Raw genomic sequence first — 14,100 nt, 5'->3', positions numbered from 1 at the left:
TTTCCTTGCCCAAAGGTCCAAAGGGAATATATTCATGGTCTCGTCCATCTTGGCATCGTTAATCGGCTGACAATGGTATCTGTTGGAGAATAAATATTTTCTTCACCTAAATACAATATCTGAAGTATGTAATTTGATATTATGAAGTAGCTTACAACAGTATTAATTTGACAAAAAGAAAGAAGAGATTATTTTTCTGTTTAGGTAAAAATAAATTATACAATGAGTTTCCACACCGTATATCGCCAAGCTTTATCGTGAAGTGGATTCTTCAAGTAGCTAAATGGAGATTCGTGGTTAGGTTTCTCATGGTAACATATGATTAACCGGCAATAAGTTAAACATGCATGACTCCTTATAATGCAGTTGACCTGCACACAAAAAAGACAAAGCATGATTACTTAAAGTACAAATATCATACTATAATAGGTGAACTATTTAATACTCTATGCTAAGTGGTTCCCTCTTTGACCATTGCTTATAAGGGATAGCAACACAAAACAACTGACCAACGCAGTTTGCAATGTAGCCCAAAATTGATTATGGCATATAACGACCTCCAGCTTTATTAAACATAATATGGGCTCCACACAGGACGCAAAAATAGATCAAGATCATAAGAATGCACTGGCGATAATGTGGTGCACTTGAATCCAACAATCAAAGAGTAATCAAACGTGCCCTGTTTCGCAACAGAGTAGTCTACTTCCATTGGGATTCTGAGAAAAATCTTGCATTGACATGTATACATCAGATCATTGTCAACTTTGGACCAAGCACTTGACCGTCAACGTCATTCCATCACAGCTCCTTCCGGCAGGCACACGCATTCATGACGTCCTAGACGCTAAAGCTCCAGACTGTCCACGACACTGGCAGTCGATCCGCCGGTATCACAACCGGCCGTTACACATCGTTGTGACTATTCGTCTAGCTCGTCGTTGCCAATTTGTTTATCACTTCATGGTCCTTGAAAAACATACAACCCTCAGTGGTCTGCTCGTGGATGAGCTTTGCGTTGTTATCGAACCTATTTGAATTCAGCTTTGTCTCGAGGTTGAGGGTGTGGACAGGGTCCCCGTGATGATGCACATGTTGTTCGCTCCGTCTTGGTTTTCCAAGTAAAACCAGGGTGGGTACTCGGACTCGGCTTGAGCTTGCCGATCATATTCCTCATCCGCAATCACAATCAAATTTTACAAAGGAAAAAAGACTGGCAACAACTTGCCAAAGTCCTTCTGGTTAGAGGACTTAAGTATCGGGCACGTTGAATCAAAGTGCTTAGCTCGGGGGTCTAGCTTCGTACCAATGTTCTTGCAATAAAAGAATAATAACATCTATATCAAGTTATCTAGTAAGAATCATGTGTAGTTGACAAACTTGTTGAAGTCCTTCGGGTTTGAGAACTTAAGTACCGAGCACGTTGAATCAAAGTGCGAGATGATGTATTTAAGCACTTTACAGTGATGTGACCGTGTTAGGTACATCGTGGAACCTGATGTGACCTGGCAACAACGAGCGCTATGTTTTAGAAACTTGGGTGCTAGGATGTCAACGCCCCGTTGATGCTCTTCTTCAGCCAGCCGCCTCTTCACGTAAAGGTTGCATTTTAAGATTCCTAAAGAAGATGAAGTGGCCGACAACAATGCCATCTACTTCAATGTAAAGCTTTACCAGTATCACTTATGCTGCACCATGTGGTCATTCCTTAGTTTTGGTTAAAGGCCAGACAGTGAGTGATTCCTCTCTAAGCTGCACCATGAGTTTTTGAATTTAGGATTGGGTTATATAATGACATATATAATGGCCCGAAAAAAATACAACACACATTGAGAGACAAACTGGTTCGTTTCCCATATGATGTCTCCTCCCCTGAAATCATGTGATAAACCAGCAAAGTATGAGCAATATGATAATTGACAGTTATTTAACTGACTGTTTGCCACATAATGGATCCCCCTGATTGTCAAATCTGTAGAGTGGTACCCTACTCATATCAACTAGAAATATTTAGCCCCGACCGGGTGGAAAATGTACTGAAGTACTTCTCACACACACAAAACAGATCAATTGTTTCCTGTGTATATAGCAAAATGCACACAGCGTGGAATCAAATTCTGAACCAAAAAATAGTATTTCTTACATGAAAAAATTTCACACTAGGAAAGTTAATCTATAAAGCACATAATCCTTCGAAATCCACATAGGAAGTTTTTTACAATCAATGTTAAATGCGAACAAGCTATGCACACACACATACTTGGACATAGGCAAAAATAATCAATTAGTCCTATCTACCGGCGTCCAGATTTGCAGCTTCAGAAAAAAGAAATGGAGAGCACCGAAGCAAACAACTTCGGAGAAAAAAAATAACTTGATACTAGAAGCGAAGCACATCTCGCCGGAAGATCTGCAACCTGCAATAAAAAAATGAACCTAAATTTTTTTTCTTGATATTTAAGCACAGCTGCACAGGTTAGTTGCCTCAAATATGCAACAGAAAAACTGGAATATTATCCATAGCAGTTGCAGAATTAAAGGGCGCGGACAAAGTCCATCTGTCTCCTTGTGCCAGCGTTCCCTCTTCTCCATGAGCGAAACGAGGAGAGTGACAAGTTGACAACCCGATTTGGCCATGGCTGGTGAGGGACAAGCATGGGACATGAATACGGATCACACATAATTTCCAAAAAGAAAAAATGCACAGAGTGCTCCCAAATCCATCATCACAAAATAAAGAAAAATAAAAGATGCTCACCCGACCAGAAATCTAAAAGCAAAATTTCAAGACTGCACCGAGAGACAAGTGCATGCTTGGCTGGATCTAAGTTACACAAAAACAAAAGGCAGATGGCGCTCGGGTGTTTGGATCTCACCTGCGTTCTTCCAACCGAGGCTGCAGCAGCTTCTCTCTCCTCTGGTTGTGGCAGCTCATTAAGGTTTCTCCCCTTCCGACAAGCGAAGACGAAGGAAATCTGGATCTGGTGGAATCAAAGCTCCCGAAAAAGCGACTCGGCCAAACCTGGCCCGCGGGTTGGTGTCCAGGTCATTGCTGCGAATACAGGGAGGAGCTCATCGAAGATGATTTTATGGAGGAGCACATCAATACCGTACGCATAGATTTTCTGGCTCAAAACAATGGCGAACTGAAGTGATGCAAATAGTGCTAAATCGAAGGGGGATTCACCTGAAATCAGATTGGTGAACCGCTTCCGGCTGGTGCTCGATGGCGTGACTCACTGATTCGGGCGGCCGGCGGGTTGAGATCCTATGGAGGAGCGCATCTGGCCGAGGAAAGAGGCAACCCAGCCAGATCTGAATGGCTTCCTGAGACCTGCGGAGCGTGGTGTACAGCAGAATTGTAGGGGAGGGACGGTCAGTAGGTTGGCGTCAGATACGGATGTGACTGTATTGTGGAAGTATGCCATTCGGTAATGGATAAAGAATTGGCATGCAGCATTTCATGTGGGGCCAGGGGCTCGAATCCAGACGGGAGGACGAGCGGCCTTGATACGCGCTGTGAGTGAAACGCGAATGTAAACGCCTTTTTCGGCGAACCCTCCTCCACAATAATAGCGAGCATGGTGCTCAAGGAGGTCGGTAACATACCAGAAAACAACAATATAACCATAGAACTAAAAAACCCAGAAAACAGGTGTTTGGGACAAAATAAAATAGCTCCAGAGGAGGGGCGGACGAAGGAAGAGAGTGGAACGAGAAACATTAAATATTTTTTTAGATAGGAGAGATATGCTCTAGCTTGATCGTGTCTTTCATTCAAACAGGCACAAAAACACGTCCTACCCATTTGTAATATTCTAGTAGATCTTTAAAAAAATGCACATGTAACTGTTCGGATCTGTGATACCTTGCTCCCATGTCGTCCCCGTGAGCGACTTGGGAACCGACACTGCACTAGCCTCCCTCGGTCCCCTCTCCCCCTCGCCACCTCTGACTTGGGAAAGGCCCCTCGCTTACGGAGGTGGGAGAGGGAGCTCTCTGAGTGATAAACAGCTTGCGGAGGAGGGAGGTATCTTCGTGTCCGCGTGCTACCCTGATCACTGAGATCACTGCGCTTGTGCCCGACTCTTGCATCCTTCCATGCCTGGCCAGCACCACATGCAGTTTATCACGACCTCCTCCCCACGATGATATTCTGAGCTTGGCTCATGGGCCCCTTCACCAAGCCGCTTGGCCATGGTTGCTGCCATCGGTGTGCACTCGCTCCGAGTGATGCCTCCAACATTTGTATTCATTATCCAGTGGCCTTGTCCCCAGATCTGGTGGTCCTCGTGGTAGGCTTTCTCTCCCAGGCCGTCCCTGCTCTGGCCTGGCAACCTGTTGTGGCCCCTTTTGTCGCATCTTGCTGTAGTGTGGCCATATCCACGAGGGCTATGGCCACCTCCCGTCGGCTGACATTGCGATATCAGCCGATGATGTTACACTAGTAGAAAAAGGGTCAAATGTCAAGCACATTAGTGCCGGTTTGCTTTTGAGCCGGTACTAATGTGTGCATTAGTGCCGGTTCCAACGGCTAGCCAGCCGCTTTCATTAGTACCGGTTCGTGGCCGACCTTTAGCACCGGTTCGTGCCACGGACCGGTACTAAAGTGAGTGGTGGTAGGATGTTGTCAGTCCGGGGCCCCTCCAGCACCTTTAGTACCGGTTCATGGCACGAACCGGTGCTAAAGGTTGTCCTACATAAACCCTTCGTCCACCCGAGCTCGCTCTGTTCTTCCCCTTTCCCTCTCCTCTCTGTACTTCCCCTCTTCCTCTCGAGCTCATCACACATTTTGCCCAAAATTTGTCAAGATTTGAAGGCCCCCATCCATTCAAATGATCACAAAGGTTAGCAACTTTGTCCTTTCATCTCTCATTGCTAGATTAGCTCTTGCAATGCTTTGTATAGTGATTAATTTATGAGTTTAGTAATTTGGTAGAAAATATATGTGCTATTATTTGATTTATATGCAATTTGTGGTCAAAACTAACACTTAGTTTGTATATGTAGGTGTGGTTTACTTAGTGCCTTCTAAATCTCCATCGTAACGACAGTCGATCGCCCGCACCATTCCGTCGCCGGCACCACCTTGTGGTGAGCCTCTTGTTCATGAATGTTTTACATTACCAAATTGATGTTTGTGTGATTTGGATATATAGTTACTCGTATAATTATCTTACCCGTACGTTGTTTGTTATACATAGTCCCATGGTTTTGATATCTGTCCCCGTCAGCCCTCGTCCTTGTTATGATTCGGATGTGGTATATTCTCTTTTAAAAATAGTTGTTGCATTTCGTGTTTATGACAAAGTATGCCCATCAAGTTGACATAGATATTTTTGTCTAGGAGGTTTGTGAACCGGAAATTCCAACTGACCCTATTGTCGAGAGGTTAAATTTAGTTGAAAGAGAAAACGAGTATTTGAAAGAAAAATTGAAAATAATTGAGGGGGAGAAGATGGAATTGGAGTTGCATGTTGCCGATGTCGTCGATGATCACAAGATCAAGATGGAGAAAATGGGCTTGAAGATTAGAAAGATTAGAAAATATGCCATTGATAGTGAGGCTTGGTATCATTATGCTGTTGGATCAATTGTTACCTTAGTTGCGATCTTGATCGCATTTGTTGTTGCATTTAAATTCTTTAGTTAGAGAGTTATTTGTTTGTTGCATTTAAGTCTTGTATGAACTTTATGTATGAACTTGTATTAATTTGGTCTATTCGGTGTTGTGTAATGAAGATGAGCCGACAATGGATGTACGATGACCGATGCTCTCCCGAGTTCATTAATGGCGTGCAAACTTTTCTGCTTGCGGCTGAGGCAAACAAGCGGGCGGATGGTTTTATGCCTTGTCCATGTTTAGTCTGTAAGAATGATCAGAATTACTCTACGTCAAGAACCATTCACGTCCACCTGTTTAAGTCTGGTTTCATGCCCCACTATAATGTTTGGACCAAGCACGGAGAAAGAGGGGTTATGATGGAAGACAATGAAGAAGAAGAGGACGACGACAGCTATCCTGGCCATGGGTTCCCTGAATACGATGATACAACAACGGGGGAAGAAGCTGAGCTGGCAATGCGGGAAGAAGCTGAAGAAGAGGCATCAGATGAGCCCGTTGATGATCTAGGTCGTGCCATTGCCGATGCAAAGAGAAACTGCGCAAGTGATTTGGAGAAGAAGAAGTTGCAGCGCATGTTAGAGGATCACAAGAAATTGTTGTACCCGAATTGCGAAGCTGACAAGAAAAAGTTGGGCACCACACAGGAATTGCTGCAATGGAAGGCAGAGAATGGTGTATCTGATAAGGGATTTGGAAAGTTGCTGGTAATGATAAAGAATATGCTTCCAAAGGACAACGAATTGCCCGAGAGTACGTACGAAGCAAAGAAGGCTGTCTGCCCTCTAGGGTTAGAGGTGCAGAAGATACATGCATGCCCTAATGACTGCATCCTCTACCGCGATGAGTACGAGGATTTGAACGCTTGCCCGGTATGCGGTGCATTGCGCTATAAGATCAGGCGCGATGACCTTGGTGATGTCGAGGGCGAGCGCCCCAGGAAGAAGATTCCTGTCAAGGTGATGTGGTATGCTCCTATAATACCACGGTTGAAACGTTTGTTCCAAAACAAAGAGCATGCCAAGGCGATGCGATGGCACAGAGAAGACCGTAAGAAAGACGGAAAGTTGAGAGTACCCGCTCACGGGTCGCAGTGGAGAAAAATTGAGAGAAAGTACGGGAAGGAGTTTGCAGATGATGCAAGGAACGTATGGTTTGGTCTAAGCGTAGATGGCATTAATCCTTTTGGGGAGCAGAGCAGCAACTATAGCACCTGGCCTGTGACTCTATGTTTGTATAACCTTCCTCCTTGGTTGTGCATGAAGCGGAAGTTCATTATGATGCCAGTGCTCATCCAAGGCCCTAAGCAACCCGACAACGACATTGATGTGTACCTAAGGCCTTTAGTTGAAGAACTCTTACAGCTGTGGAATGGAACAGGTGTACGTGCGTGGGATGAGCACATGGGGGAAGAATTTGACCTAAAGGCCTTGCTGTTCGTGACCATCAATGATTGGCCTGCTCTCAGTAACCTTTCAGGATAGACAAACAAGGGATACCGCGCATGCACGCACTGTTTGGATGATACCGATAGTATATGTTTGGACAATTGTAGGAAGAATGTGTACCTGGGACCTCGTCGATTTCTTTCGAGCAGGCATCCCGTAAGAAAGAAAGGCAAGCATTTCAAAGGTGAGGCGGATCACCGGACGAAGCCTCGCCACCGTACTGGTGCTGATGTACATGATATGGTCAAGGATTTGAAGGTAGTCTTTGGAAAGGGTCCTGGCGGACAACCTGTTCCGAATGACGCTGACCGACGCGCACCCATGTGGAAGAAGAAATCTATATTTTGGGACCTGCCCTATTAGAAAGATCTAGAGGTCCGCTCTGCAATCGACGTGATGCACGTGACGAATAATCTTTGCGTGACCCTGCTTGGCTTCTTGGGCGTGTATGGAAAGACAAAAGATACACCTGAGGCACGGGAGGACCAGCAACGTATGCATGGAAAAGACGGCATAGATCAGGGTCATGCCAGCTACGCTCTTACCAAAGAAGAGAAGGAAATCTTCTTTGAATGCCTGCTCAGTATTAAGGTACCATCTGGCTTCTCGTCGAATATAAAGGGAATAATAAACATGGCAGAGAAAAAGTTCCAGAACCTAAAGTCTCATGACTACCATGTGATTATGACGCAACTTCTTCCGGTTGCATTGAGGGGGCTTCTACCGGATAACGTTCGATTAGCCATTGTGAAGCTATGTGCATTCCTCAATGCAATCTCTCAGAAGGTAATCGATCCAGAAATCATACCAAGGTTAGAGAATGATTTGGTGCAACGTCTTGTCAGTTTCGAGTTGGTGTTCCCACCATCCTTCTTCAACATCATGACGCACGTCCTAGTTCACCTATGCGAAGAGATTAACGTTTTGGGTCCTGTATTTCTACGCAATATGTTCCCCTTTGAGAGGTTCATGGGAGTCTTAAAGAAATATGTTCATAACCGTGCTAGGCCAGAAGGAAGCATCTCCAAGGGCCATGAAAATGAGGAGATCATTGAGTTTTGTATTGACTTTATTCCTGACCTTAAGCCGATTGGTGTTCCTGAATCGCGGTATAAGGGCAGACTGGATGGAAAAGGCACGCTAGGAGGGAATCAAAAAATATGTATGAACGGACATTCTCTCACTGAAGCACACTACACAGTTATACAGAATTCCGCCTTGGTGGCTCCGTATATGGACGAACACAAGAATTCTTTCATGCATTTACTGATTTATTCAGCTAAATGACCCCGAAATTGAAAAGCATTTCAAATGAACTCAGAAAAGGTTGAAAGTTGGCATGGTATCATAATTTCACCCACATAGCATGTGCAAAAAAGTTGAGAGGGTTACCGCAAAAACTGGATGCACTTCGTGTATAAAATGGACAATCTCTTTCGAAGTATCAAGGTTTCGGACGAAAACTCATCCGTTACAAAGGCATTTCATTTTTTAAATAACCTAAGCATTACCAAATTGAAAATAATGATAAAACATACTAATATTAAACATCAGAAAAAAATTCACTGAAAATCTATTTTCAAAGTTAAGTTATTCACAAACTAGTGATTCACACAAATTTCAAATAATTCAAAATGTAAACTATTCAAATTTTTAAACTACCAGCACTAATAGAAAGTTTGTAATTTTTTGTACCTAAAGCAAAAATATTCACAAAGAAACTCTAAATACAGCAAAAAAACAACTCAAAAATAATTAAAACAAAAATAAATAAAGCAAAAAAATAAGAAAATTAAAAAGCCCGCCTACTGCGCCACAGCGGCCTGCATACGACTAGAAACCCGACCTGTTGTTGGGCCAGGATGCAGGCCCGCAAAGGCCCAATAGGCCCACAAGGCAGCATAGAACAGGTAGGCCCACAAGGCCTGCAATAGAGAGGAGCTCGAGACAGCTGCCGCAGCGGGGCTTATAAGCAGGTGCGGGCGCCCTTCGGCTAGCGAGGTGGGACTAAACTTGCCCGCACCGCACCCCTTTAGTACCGGGTCGTGCCTCCAGCCGGTACTAAAGGGGGGTCTTTAGTACCGGTTGGTGCCACCACCCGGTACTAAAGGTGTGAGCTTCCCGCCGCTTCGCCTGGCCAAAACAGACCTTTAGTACCGGTTGGTGGCTCCAACCGATACTAAAGGTGGGTTCTATATAAGAAAACACTTCAAAAAAAATTCGGCAGTTCGTTCTCCCTCTGCTTCTTCTCCTCTGTTCCGTCGTCGCCGCCCCCGTCGCCGCCCCTCGTCGCCGCCCCCGTCGCCGTCCCGGTCGCCGTCCGTCGCTGTCGCCGCCGCCCCAGTCGCCGTCCCCGTCGCCGTCCCCTCTGCCTCGCCGCCGTCGTCGCCCACGCTGTGAGCCCCTCTCCCCGGCCCCTCTCCTCCCTCCAATCGAAGCCACCGCGCCGCCGGCGCCGTAGGGTGCACACGCGCACGCGCGCGCACACACACACACACACACATACACACACACACACACGCACACGCACACGCACACACAGGCACACAGAAACACACACGATTCTGTTTTTCTGTTTTTTATACAAATGTTTTAGATGAATTAATTAATTAATTAGATTAATATCAAATAGTATATAGAAATGTTAGAAATTTTAGAAATGTTAGTTTTATCTAGATGAATTCGATTAATTTCAAATTGTTATAGAAATGTTAGAAATGTTATAGAAATGGTAGTTTTTAGTTTCTTATAATTTTAGTTATAGAAATGTTAGCAATTTTTCTGTTTTTTGGTTATAGAAATATTAGAAATGTTATAGAAATGTTAGAAATTTTAGAATTAGTTTTAGCTAGATGAATTAGATTAATGTCAAATTGTTAGACGATGATCGATGTTTTTTTTTCAGTTTCTTATAATTTTAGTTATCACAATCCAATCATTTAAAAAATGTTACTTTTTGCGGGCATATAGTATTTGTTCTCGACGATGCCCGGCCCGCATCCTCGCCGTTGACCCATTCGCGACGACGTCTGGCTGACCCATGTCCGGGATTGGGCTCCGCCGGGCTGGCACTGGGAGGTGCTACCTGGAGTGGCGCGCCGCTTGGTGACGAACCCGGCCTCGGGTCCCGTGTTCGACCCTGATCTCCTTTGGTGGCGTTCGCGTGGCCACATTCGGTGCAGAGGGAGCCGGCCCCGCCGGAGGTGGTGCGTCGTTGTGTCAGGGAGGAGGACGAGCACATCCATCGCTACATGACTGCTATGGACGTCAGGTTCTCCACTGGCAGGTTCTTTGGGAAGATGACCGGAGATATGATCCTGTGATGGTTCCTTGTCTTTGGGTGTCCACCGCCCGCGCCCTAGGAACCGCGAGTGGCCTAGATTCTTCTATAGTATTTGCTCTTTATTAGCTACCTAGCCAGTGATGTATTCGAGATTATATATTATTCGAGACGATGTATTCGAGATTATATATTATTCGAGACGATGCATATTATGTACTATATGATTCAGTTTTTCTTATTGATTGCATCCATGCATTGTAATTTGAATACTAAAATTGTTTTATATTTATTCGGTATTAGTTAAATAAAAGCTATGGCGGACAATACCGGCAGAGAGGTAGAAGAGGCCCTGTTCGAGATCATACGCAGCCCTAGCAGGCTAGATGATCTGAATGAAGCAAATGACGGCTCCCAATATCTGAACAATACCGGGGAGGGTGATGATAAGATATTCGATCTCGACGACCGAGCTGATGAAGTTATGAACTATAATTATAATTATGATGACGCAGACAATGATTATGATGACGAATACAATGTTGATCTTGAAATAACAAAGACTACCGGCGAGGTATATTTATATAAGCAGGCATCTAGTGATCATCACATGTTTTTTTATTTGAAGATATATTAACGAATCGATCTTTCTTCTTTCAGCCCTCCGGATCGAGCAAATCTGCTTCTACAGACAGCAGGACAAAGCGCGACCCGGGCAAAAAGTTGAAGGAGGGTGTAAAGTACAACATCGATTCCATCAAAGCTAGTGGCGAACCCCTCACACCTAAGAACATTGCGAACAAGTTCGTTCGTCAGTGCGGAGTTCTTGTGAAGGACCAACTCCCTATCTCCATTCAAGAATGGAAAGAGCCAAAAAACTAAACGCCCAGATGTTACTTGGGTCGACGACAGAGCAAAACAAAAGCTTTGGAAATCTCTGATGGAACATTTCACCCTACCAGATTATTTCACTGATGCAGATGTGCAGAAAGTCAAGGACGCTGCTCTTAAGAAGATGGCAATTGCATTCAACACCCACAAGAAAACTGTATGTGCCAACTACCTTGCTGCAGAAAGGAAGACTCCAGAATTCAAGGGAACACTTGAGAAGCAAAGAGAACACTGGCCCGCTTTCGTGAAATTCAAGGAATCGGAATTATCTAAGGAACGGTCGATAAAAAACAAGGCCAATGCAAAAAACGCAAGAAAGACGCAGTTCCATAGGCTGGTTCCAGGTGGCTACGCGGTGGCAATGCCTAAGTGGGATAAGTCTGAGCAAGAGATGGAGGATGCAGGGGTCACTCCGGTTACTAGGAGCTGGCCCCCCAGGTGCAGAACTTGGTTCTATGCGCATGGTAGGCGTTGCACCCGAAGACAAGCCTGGTTTCGAAGAAGGCAAGTCTAAAAGGAGCAGAACAAAAGTTACTTGACGCAATAGAAGATGCTCGAAAGGGGGTGTTCACGCCCAACAGAGAGAACGACGAGCTTACGCGCGCCCTGGGAAATCCTGTACACCCGGGAAGAACACGAGGCAAGGGCGTTATTCCCTGGTATGAGGGCTTTTCGGAATGGAACGACGACTACAGGACCCGTGCAAGAAACAAGATGGAGGAGGAGAAGAAGAGGAAGCTGGAGGAGGAGCAGAGGAAGTAGGACGCGGAACGCCTTCAAGGCCTAGAAGCAAGGCACGCGGACTTGGCACTCAAATTCCAATAGTAGCAGCAGCAGATCGACTCACTTAGCCAGGAAAGGGGGTCTCAGCAGCGGCAGCAGCAAGCGGATGATCATCCAGCATTGGATAGCACCGTCCCATCCATGCCGAGAAGCAGCGTTGGTCCCGCCTCGGGCGACGCACTGCTGGATACATACCCTGTGGATGACATCATAGAGAACACTAATTGTGAGCTACACTTCAAAATGAAGAACGTATCCATGAAGGTGGCGGAAGCCGTTGCTTTTACAATTACCCCCGAAGCAACCTTCCATTGCGCCCCGATTCCAGAGGGCTATGCTCGTGTCTTGGTTGATGAGGTGGTGGACCCATATTCGGGGCTAGATCTTGACATTCCTGGAGGTGACGACGAGCACACACTGGGAGAGGCCATACATCGGATCATCCTATGGAGAAAGGATTGCATCATCTTTCGAAGTCCACCGACACCACGTCTGCCGAATCCTCCTCGAAGTCCGCCACCGTGTCAGCAAACTCCCGCTCCTCCAAGTCCACGAACGCGTGAGCAGACTCCTGCTTCAAGTCCGGCACAACGTTAGGCCACTCCTCCTGTTTCAAGTCTGACACCGTGTCAGGCCACACCTCCTGCTTCAAGTCCGGCACAACGTCAGGCCACACCTCCTGCTTCAAGTCCGACACCGTGTCAGGCCACACCTCCTGCTTCAAGTCCGACACAGCGTCAGGCCACTCCTCCTGCTCCAACTAAGCCACGTCAGCCGTCTCCGCCGCCTAAGCAATCGCAGAAGAGACACGCCGCAGCTATGGTGCGTAGCGGTACGAGTCGAGGTAGTACAGAAAGTACAGGTGGAGACAAGCGATATAAATATAGTCCAAGCAGCCTCGCTCCTCTTTCTCAGAGGCCTTACGACATGACCGAGGAGCAAAACGATGCAATAGTGCGGGCCGAAGTGGACGCTCATTTTCGACCGAAACCGGCAACGCCGCCGAGGGAGAAAGTGCCTGAGGAAAAGATTGACCACTTCATTCGTATGGCTAGACCACCAGCTCCCAAGCCTGTTGACTCAGACTATGAGCGCCAAATCAGGAAGGCACATCGAGCACGACTACAGAAAGAAGCGAGCTCGAGCTCGAGCCAACAAGTAGCTGTCAAAAAATGCGGGAAAACCGTTACCTAGCTGGGAGAACAGGCGGCGCAATCGACCCCCCCCCCCCCCGCTTGTTGTGCCAACAACACATGGGAGTACGCGCGCCCAATATTATTGTGGGCAAACCGTTTACGTTCCCGAGCTGGGCGATGTGGTAATAACCGAGGAGCATATAATGCAGGCTGAAATGCTCAAGATCACTGTTAGACAACTCCTCGAGATCGAGCCCATGTCTCCGCTTAGAGAGGTGGAAATAAAACGGAAATATGTCCGGGGCCAACCTTTGGTCGAGCCCGAGGAGGTCTAGAACCTCAAAACGAGAATGTATGAATTGCATGATTGGTACATGAAAATTAACAAGATTTCCAATCGAGAGTCCCTCATGGTGCAAGTCGAGGAAGATCATTACTTCAATAAGAAAGCTCTGTTCGTTGAGTATTCAGAACTATTTCAGTTATTTAATCAAGATGCACTCGACAAATCTATCGTCAGTTGCTATTGTCTGTAAGGGATTTCTTTCTGTAATTTAAGTCTCAAGCTAGCTCTAGTGCTCATTGATTGATCATTAATTACCTGTAATTATATATCCTCACTATATATTCTTTTCTGTGGTATTATGCAGGATGAAGATGTATGAAATGAAAAAAAGCTGGACGCTATGGCATTGGGTTCATTGACCCAAATACCGTTAATGAATACACATGAAAATTGGAATGGTGTAGACAAGATGTAGAGAAATGCATGCTAGAGTTCTTGAAGCGCCTCAATAGCAATGAAGATATACTACTTCCTTACAACTTCGAGTGAGTCACACTGTCTTGTACTACAAATTCTGTTTTTGTTTACTAGCTAGATGTTAATAAGTGTATAGGGTTTAGGGTTATAGTTGATTGGCGTTATGCACATGCCCG

General features: G+C 45.6%; 1 long non-coding RNA gene across 1 annotated transcript; it reads right to left on the bottom strand.

Annotated features, from left to right (window-relative positions):
• Positions 1 to 1,360: 1,360 nt before the first annotated feature.
• On the bottom strand, positions 1,361 to 3,490 carry LOC141041931 (uncharacterized). Its single transcript, XR_012203704.1, has 3 exons — positions 3,188 to 3,490; positions 2,877 to 3,052; positions 1,361 to 2,417 (listed from the first exon to the last, which is right to left on the bottom strand). It is a non-coding gene; the product is annotated as an uncharacterized lncRNA (long non-coding RNA).
• Between the last annotated feature and the right edge of the window lie 10,610 nt (positions 3,491 to 14,100).

The sequence above is a fragment of the Aegilops tauschii genome, chromosome 2, assembly GCF_002575655.3.
Source record: "Aegilops tauschii subsp. strangulata cultivar AL8/78 chromosome 2, Aet v6.0, whole genome shotgun sequence".
Lineage (NCBI taxonomy): Eukaryota > Viridiplantae > Streptophyta > Magnoliopsida > Poales > Poaceae > Aegilops > Aegilops tauschii.
The sequence above is the reverse complement of the archived record's forward strand: the minus strand, read 5'-3'. Positions and strand labels throughout refer to the sequence as shown.